Raw genomic sequence first — 9172 nt, forward strand, 5'->3', positions numbered from 1 at the left:
GGGTCAAAAAAAAATTTTCTTTCTTGGGTACAAATATAAGGTCAAAGGCTCAAGAAAGAACAAAAGAAACTCAGTTGCAACAGTTCTAATAGGTCCATACCTAAAGCATAATACATGACATCTAAAGGGGGAGATCCAACATGTTCTAACAAAGTAGGTCCTTGGGAGAATTGGACAAAAGAATCCATATGATATGCAAGCTAGGGATAGTGGGTTTGGGGAATAAGAAAACACATTTGTTGTTTATTGTCCAAATCTTAACAAAAGGAAAGCCCATGGGCTTCAAAATGATAAATTTTGACTACTAGACTATGAAGACTGCATCTGCCAGGTCCAACATATGAGACATACCAGTCTTAGTCACAATACGACTTCCTCCACTAATCAAGAAGTAGACCCACCCTTGGGTTCCTTTCCAGTCATATTAGTAACTGCAATGACCACAGTTAGATTAGAAATTACGTAAAAAAAAGGAGTATGTGACGCCTTGTGGCGAGTAGAGTTCTGTTGTCAAATAGCATCCTAAGAGTAATGATTATCATTTGGCATCAATTAAGCCATGACACCCATTTAAGAATAAGTTTAAAACTGTTACTATGTGGATATTCAACAGGAGAGTGGCAACCTAATTGTGAGCAAGCTAGATATAATAGCATGAGATGATAAATATAGAGAACCATTGGAGCTTACCTTTATTATATTTCATAGATATAAACATATCAAAACAAAGCTTATTAGAATTTGGAAGACCAAGATGATCGAGTCTCCAATTAATGGGGCCCCAAATCAAATCCTCTTTGCCAAGAACATTCAATAAACAGATGCCATTCAGTCTTGATGGCAAGACCACCTAATGCACAAATAGGAGAAGGGAAATTAGATTTTCCTGTAATCAAAGTTATGTAATTCCTAGATTCGAGACTTTGTTATCATGATAAGTAGCATTTTTAGGATCCAATGCCTATGATTACATGGGTGTAAAAGATCTGCAATGTATTAGGGATGTGGGTGTTACATAATATACCATCAGGAAGAATCAAACCTATGACTTCTTCACTAAGAGGTATTGGTGTTACCAGCCGAGCAAACTTGCGATTGTAAGGGTGGAAGAAATCATTATTGTTGCATCACAAACAAATGCCATGTATCACAGTCTGAGAACTGTATAGATACACCAAACAAAAATTCTTTGGATTATATGATTTTAGGACTTTGATTGCTGAAGTAGTGGGAAGGAATCCCGATTCTAGAGTATCTAACCTCATACTTTGGATCCAGTTATCAATAGTCGTTGTGAGGATATTTGCAGCATAAGGATTTATAAAAAAGCTTGACTCATGACATACCAGTTTGGACGGCAACGACCTTTGTAAGCTTTTCCATGTAGTCAGAATATGATCTCTTTCGACAACATGATGAGAAGGTGGTCAAGAGTGGCTTGTTCTGGATTTCTAAGTCGCAGAAACACCATTCCTTCATATCGTGGCTGGCTTGCATGGAAATACTTCCTACTTCAGATCGTCTCTCAACTTGGGGAGTCAATATCAATCCAGTATGCACCCTATGTAGTTCGGCTGGAGAATCCCATGATCACCTCCTCACCAATTGTACCTATTCACGCAAAGTTTAGCGTCAAATGCTACTCATTAATGACTTCAAAAATCTAGGGTTTTCATCTTTGTCAGAGCTCACTCAATGGTGTTCTAAGCATTTTAAGGGCAATGGCGTACTTGGTGATGTTTGCCGGTTCAGCTGAGTAACCACTATTTATTTCTTATGGCAGGAGAGAAATACTAAACTTTTTTTCAAGGAAGGTGAGAAATGAGTCTGAATTGACTCAAGCTATATTTCATGTGACCTATCTAAGATTTCAATTCTCCAACGCTATCATTAAGGACACGTCATGGCATCGACAGTTCTTTTCAAATTGGAATATTGACATTGGGTACTGATGCATCCAAAATCTACTCAGCCCTTAGATCACTGATGAATGACCTGCAAAACAATCGTCAGATGTGGCCCTACCGTGGGGGTCGGGAGTCCACCTCGATGGCTAAGTCAGTTAATGAACTGATCACAAAGGCTCTGGGCTAATTGCAGAGCTAAAGTATGAATACGATTACTGGGAATACGATTCAGTTACCTTCTTCGTACGTCAGTTATGACTTATATAGTGTGTACCTTCTAATCATGTTCGTTGAACTCATTCGAGCCTTCTTCTGGCAACCGTCAGATCTTGACGGTTAGACCCGTTAGTGGGGTGATGGACAACTTTCCTTGACCACACGATCGTTTGCTGCGGGTGTGGTAGTTATCCAAGTTTGCACGATCGTCTATTCATGTGAGTGCTGATAACCGTCTCCTAACGGGTTATCCATCCCGAGAATCTCGAACTCGTGCTTGCCTGCTGATCGTGTAAGATTTATTCCTTAGCACGCTATCTTCAAACCTGGTTCATACAAACCTAAGTCGGTCGGTTCATCCCCAACCAAGGTCAAGGGTTGAACCAAGAATGGACCCGATTCAACGATATTTTTCCGTATCAGGTACCATTAGAAGAAGGTTTCGACTAACCACTGATGTGATTCTACAATTGGGGAGATGTCTTCTTCGCCTGCTCAAGTGGCCTCTAAAATATTGATGTTCTTTAGTGGAGTTTTGGCCATCAGATGTAGCCTATAGCGTGCCCTTGGGTGCAAGAGATTTCTTGTTTAATCTGATTCAGTGGTTACAATTAAGACTCCATTGTGCTCTTATTGTCCCAACTAGGAGATTCTCCATCTTATGGAAAATATTCTTGAGCTTAAACTGTTGTTTGATGAATGTGTTTTCTACCATGGAATTTAGGGCTGCAACTGGGCCGGACTTTTGCAATCCCAAGCCCAGCCCTATATGTTCAGGGCCAAGGATTATTGTCCCTGGCCCTAAGCCCTACAGGGCCAAGCCAAGCCCATTCCCGCCCTAATTGGGCTAGGTCGGGATGGGTTGGCCTTAATTGGCCCTGACCCTAAAGATTATGGCCAATATCAGGGCTAGGATCAGGGCTAAGATCTGGGTCAGAATCAGGGCCAAAATCAGGGCCAGAGTCAGGGCTAAGATCAGGATCAGAATTAGGGCCAAAATCAGGGTCAAAATCAAGACCAAAATGAGGGCCAAGATCAAGGCCAAAATTAGAGCTAAAATCAGGGTCAGAATCAAGTATGTGTGTTGTTTTGTGTGTAAAATATTAGTACTTGGTTTCTCCTTATGTTAAGCTTAGCTCTGCCATTGTATATGACAGGGCTTTGTCTTGGCTTGAAAGAAATTTGAACTCTTGATATTATACTATGAGACATTAATTTTTGTCAACTGAGCCAACCTTCACATCACTGATTTTCGATAATTGAGAAATTGATTTAATCTACACCATTGGAGTATAATTGAATCATGTAAGCATCATGAGATTGTTCTGTAGTCTTAAGAAAAATCAAATAAGAGTGAAGGCTTAACAGCTAAAATTGCCCACCCAGAGATTATTGACAAAAAGAAAAAGGAAAAAGAAAAAGAAAAAAAGAAGAAGCTGCTTCAAGCAAGGGCAAGATAGATAAAGAAAGATCATTCTACATTATTTTGAGATTCTCCGTCTTATGGAAAATATTCTTGAGCTTAACTGCTGTTTGATGAATGTGTTTTCTACCATGGAATTAAAGAGACTAATCCTTGTACAAACTTTCTTGCTATTTTAGCTTTAGCAAATCAAGAGGCTTTGCTCGACCTAGGTAGCCTTCCTGACCAACTTTCCTGCTGGTATATATATAGCCCAAGAGAGAAAGGGCCCCAGTTTTACAGGTCGTCGTTGTACCATAACTCTTGTATCATATTTTTACAGTTAACATAAAGTCTTTCTTTCCCAAAATAAAAAAAAATATATAAAATAATAATATAATAATAATAAATAAAAATCTCTGGATTCTCGATTCTAGATTCAGACCCGGTGCTCTTCCTTTCAAATTAGAAATTACTAAGAAAAGTCTTCTAAGCCTTATTCCACCACACCCAAATGAGGTAAAAAAACTAAAATCAAATTCCAAAATATGAAGAAATTGAAACCTAAATAAAAAGGACAGTGATGAATGAGAGGAAGTTTCCTGGAAGCTCACTATGGCAGTCTCAACCCACCCATTTAACAACCTCTCCACCCCGCTCTTTCGTCTCAGAAATTTCCTCTCCTTCTTCCTTCTTCTTCTTCCGTGCTTCTTCTTCTTCATCATCATCTTTGCTTTCTACTTTTTCTTCTTCTTCACATTCTGGCTTCCGCCATGAAATTCATCCCGAAGCGTCTCCTCCGGTCTGTTTCGAAGAAGACTCGATCGCTATCCCGATCCGACCCGCCGTCGTTCAGCTCAGGTATCTCTGCTTCTTCTTCTTCTTCTTCGTCTTCAGATTCCCACCTCAAGGAAGGCGTTGGTGGTCCAGGTACACCAACCAGTGTTCTTCCTTCACTCACCCAACTAGGTGCATCAGGCGATTTTTCCGATTTACCGACCGATTCCACCCTTGAATTGTTTAAAGTCGTCGACAAAGACGAGGACGGCAAGATAACGAAGAATGATCTGGAATCGTTGCTGGTTCGGCTCGGTTTGGCACCGGAGACTGACGAGGAACTGTCAATGATGTTAACGGAAATCGATCGAGATGGAGATGGTGTTATTTCCTTGGAAGAGTTCGGAGCCATCAGCTCGGCTTTTGGGCCGGCTTGTGGCTCTGAGCTGCTCGACGCGTTTAACTTCTTCGACGTCGACCGTGACGGAAAGATCACGGCGGAGGAGCTGTTGAGAGGGTTTTTGGCTATTGGGGACGACCGGTGCACGCTAGAGGATTGCAGGCGTATGATCGACGGTGCTGACTCGAATGGTGATGGTTTTGTGTGTTTCGATGATTTCTCGCGAATGATGGAACAGCAGAGATGTTGATGATAGACAATGGTGGAGACGAGGAATTCCCAAATTTATTCCCGTTTTCGTTGGAGTTTTTTTGTTGTTTTATTGCTTTCTTTTGGTGATCGGGTAGTTATGTTTATAGGTAGATGGTGGGTATACGCAGTTTATGACCGTTAGATTGGAATTGATCATCCCCGTATGGTGTACACTTTTCTTACCGTACCATCCTGCCGTATGTATTTATACTAAATGAGTCATTTCTTTCAATCAAAATATTATCAATGGAGCTCTTCAAGACTATTTATTTATTATTATTAATTTTTTTTTGGGACCAATGGCCGGTCATAGTGATGTGGATTGGGGAGAGCTCATATTAATTAGGGGTCATAGGCAAGAGAAAGGAAAATCGAAAGGTGTGGTAGGATCGGAAGATCAAACCGATGATTTTTTTAGGTCTCGTTTGACAATTCATCGAGTGTTTCTGCTTCAAAGAATACTAAAAACAGTTCTAAAAACACTCAATTAGGGGTTTGATAAATTTTGCTTTTGAAAGTAGGAACAATTTTTACTGCATTTGAACGTCTCATATTGATCTAATTTCAAATTCGACTCTTAACTCTATTTCTCGACCTTCTTCTATCAATGATGGAGGAGTTTTATCAGGTACTAAGAGGATTTTAGCACATAAATACCTCTTGTAAAATTTTTCCTCCTAAATCTAAGTCCCATCCAACTTTTGTTTTGAAACAGAGAAAATTATGTTGAAGGTGTGACAGTTATAGAAACAGACTTTCATAAATTTTAATTTATGTTATAAATATCATGTAAAACAAAACAATTTCATCAAACAGTTTTTTTTTTTTTTTTTGATTTCACTGTTTCTCCAAGTAAGAAACATTAGAAAATGTTTTTTATAGTCTTTTCCTCTCACATTAGTTACAAATAGTTTATACAAATTGAACCAAACTAATTTATAATCATTTATTTGATATTGATAAATTATTTTTGATAATTAACTTAATAGAAGCAGAGGTGTTACAAGATGCTCTGCGAGTTAGGGATCCTCTATCCATTACAATGACACAAAGAAGAGTATGCTTCCGCTGTATCCTTTCGCTGTACATTAGAAGAAAAGTCTACATAGAAGATTCAAATTCATGCCGTTGTTAATTATTAGCAATGTCTTTTCATATCTAGAAATTTCGAAAGAGTGCAAGGTGTGATACTTGCAAAGAGTCAACAACCAAGCGGTGGAGAGGGGCAAACTTCAGCTGATAATCTTGCTTTTTAAATATTTAAAGTTGAAATTATCAAAAGTTTGGTGGGCCACCACCACTTCTTGTCGTATCTAATGAATGACTCGTGAGGAGTTTCTCTCTCCCTCGAGTTTTCGAAGAAGTTATTTCTTCGACCGGAAAAAAATTGGATTAACATAGAAGTCATCTTCATCGTCTCTCTCCCCTCAAGTACGCACACTGGTTGAATGTGAGGTGAAATAGTGCCCATAGAGTATATAATTTTCCATGGGCGTGTGGGATTAACACGTTTGATATTGTTTTTGTTGATTCCTTAATTAATCTTTTATTTAATTAAGATTACTCCAATCATTAAATGCTATTACAAGCCAAATATAATATGGTGGAATCTAATTTTATCATTTTAATATTATGTCCTATGGTTTAAAGGTTTAAAAGAATGTAGAAGGAAGTTTTTTTTTACATGAATTTAATAAAGAATGGTTAGGAGACATTTAGAACTTCTACGGAAACATGTCGTCCACTCATGGTGCGATATTTCGCTTTGTATCACAGGTTCGCTCCCTAGCAAACTAGTCGAAATGGCGAAATCTTGGCGGATTTCATCCCCTTATTTTGGGGGTATTTTTGGTCAATTTGGATTAAAAGTTGGTGTCTACCCTAATGTGATGCCAAATATTTAGTAAACATGAATTATTCTCTATAAATTCTTCTATATAAATATTCATTCATAGCCACATTTAACATGTTACCTTCTGAAGGCCTAAATCATTCGGAGATAATTGGAAAGATGACCCATTGACCTTAAAGAAAGAATTACAAATTCCATTCATATTTTAAATTATTGCCATAATTTTTTTTTTTCATGTATATACTCTTTCCTAATCACATTTGGCATGTTGCCTTTTGAGACCTGAATCACTATGGTATAGTTGATAAAATTGCTCATTAATCTTGAAGATTTTTCTACAAAATGTTTGCCTAATTTGAATAATTTTCATAAATTATTCAATGTAAATTCTCTTCCCTAACCACATTTGGCACATTATCTTTTGAGTCTTGAATCATTGGCACAGAATTTGTAAGATTGTCCATTGACCTTGAAAATTACGCTATAGAATCGCGAAAGAAATATCCTCAAAAATCACGAGAAATCGACAAAATATCTAAAAAAATAGAGATTTTGCTGAAATTTCGGCGATATTTTGCTATCTCGCATATCGCCATTGGTTTCGATGAAAAGTTGTGTTATGCATCCTCTCTCCTTCACATGAAATGACATTTTTACCCTTGATGCGTCCAAAATCTGCTCAGCTCTTAGATCACTGATGAATAACCTGCAAAACAATCGTCAAATGTGGCCCGACCGTGGGGTCGAGAGTCCACATCTAATAGCTAAGTCAGTTAATGAATTGATTACAAAGACTCTTGCTAATTGCATAGCTAAAGTATGAATACGATTCAATTACCTTCTTCGTACTTAGGTTATGACTTATATAGAGTGTACCTTCTAATCCTGTCCATTGAACTCGTTCGAGCCTTCTTCTAGCGATCGTCAGATCTTGACTATTAGACCTGTTAGTGGGGTGATAGACAACTTCCCTTGATCACACAATCGTTTGCTGCAAGTGTGGCAGTTACCCAAGTTTGCATAATTGTCTGCTCCCGTGAGTGCTGATAACCGTCTCCTGGCGGGTTATCCATCCGGAGAATCTCGAACTCGTGCTTATCTGCTGACCGTGTAACGTTTCTTCCTTAGCATGCTATCTTCGAAATCTAATCTTGATGTCTTGAAATTGGAACTACTAAGAAAAGATCTACATCAACATAGAAAATAAAATAAGAAGAATTTCAACCCAAATCAGCTGATTTACTGATCTAATACTCAATTATGGAAACTTCGAACATAAACTTATAAAGTAAGACACTTCTTGGATCAATAAAGACCAAAGACCGATGATACCTTACTTAGCTAACTTGGTGTGAAACAAGAGCTTTCATAAAGTTTTGACACGAACAAATTTGGTGTAATACAAATCCATTAGGACGTTGATTCTTTGCCCACTGATTTAATTTTTAGCTTAGAAAAAGACAACCTATAAACTTTTGCACCCTTAGCAAGCAAAAATCATGATCCATGAAGGTCAATATTTTATAGTTTGAAGGTAAGTTTCTCTGATGTAAACTTAATATGAAATATTCCTTCTTTTACCAATAAACTATGGAATAAATTAAACACAATAGCCGTGAAATGACCACCTCAACCCTATGAGACTTCTTACACATAGGGGATAACACGCTTGTCCCTTTATTTTTATTAAAGAACTTAGAATTCTACCAAATGCCAAGAAATTGAGATATATAAGCATAAACAAGAGTGATCACATGCAGTGATCATGTTTTAATTAAATTAATCTCAAAATCTATTTAAAGTAACTTTACAGTTGGTCATCGTTGAGAGTCTTATTGATGAGTATAAAATAACATTAAACCTGATTTGACCACGGTCGGGCCACATATCCCGTACGGGGATAGGTCAATCATGGTCGAGACTGGTCTAGAATTCGAACCAATCAGTTATGTAAGGGTAAAGGAACTCTACAGTTAAGGAAATGAGCGTGATCCAGTAGAATTTGAGATACGTGATCGAGTTATAGAGAGTAACTACCACTAATACAAGATGGACAATCTTACTAAGAAAGATAACTGCCAATATCTTCGAGAAAGGGGCAAAAACCCTAAGATCGAATGTTTCCACACAATTGAGGTATTTGAATCGTTTTCCTCCATTATCGTTTTTAATTAAAGCCCTGCAATCAATCAGAGTTCTGTGTTGATCCATTATTGACTTAGCTTTCGGAGGTGGCCATCCGACCGGACAACATTTAACCCAACTTTGCATGTCATTTTTCAAGAATTTGGAGGTTTAACAGATTGTGGACACATCACTTATAAAAAAAGAAAATAACTTGGGTTTACAAACTATTATCTTTATAC

The 9172-nt window shown here is 37.8% G+C and overlaps 1 pseudogene; it reads left to right on the plus strand.

Annotated features, from left to right (window-relative positions):
* The first annotated feature begins 4181 nt into the window (after positions 1-4181).
* LOC149002268 (putative calcium-binding protein CML36 pseudogene) lies at positions 4182-5203 on the plus strand (annotated as a pseudogene).
* The last annotated feature ends 3969 nt before the right edge of the window (positions 5204-9172 follow it).

The sequence above is a fragment of the Hakea prostrata genome, chromosome 10, assembly GCF_041222555.1.
Source record: "Hakea prostrata isolate BN-2017 chromosome 10, UWA_Hpros_2, whole genome shotgun sequence".
Lineage (NCBI taxonomy): Eukaryota > Viridiplantae > Streptophyta > Magnoliopsida > Proteales > Proteaceae > Hakea > Hakea prostrata.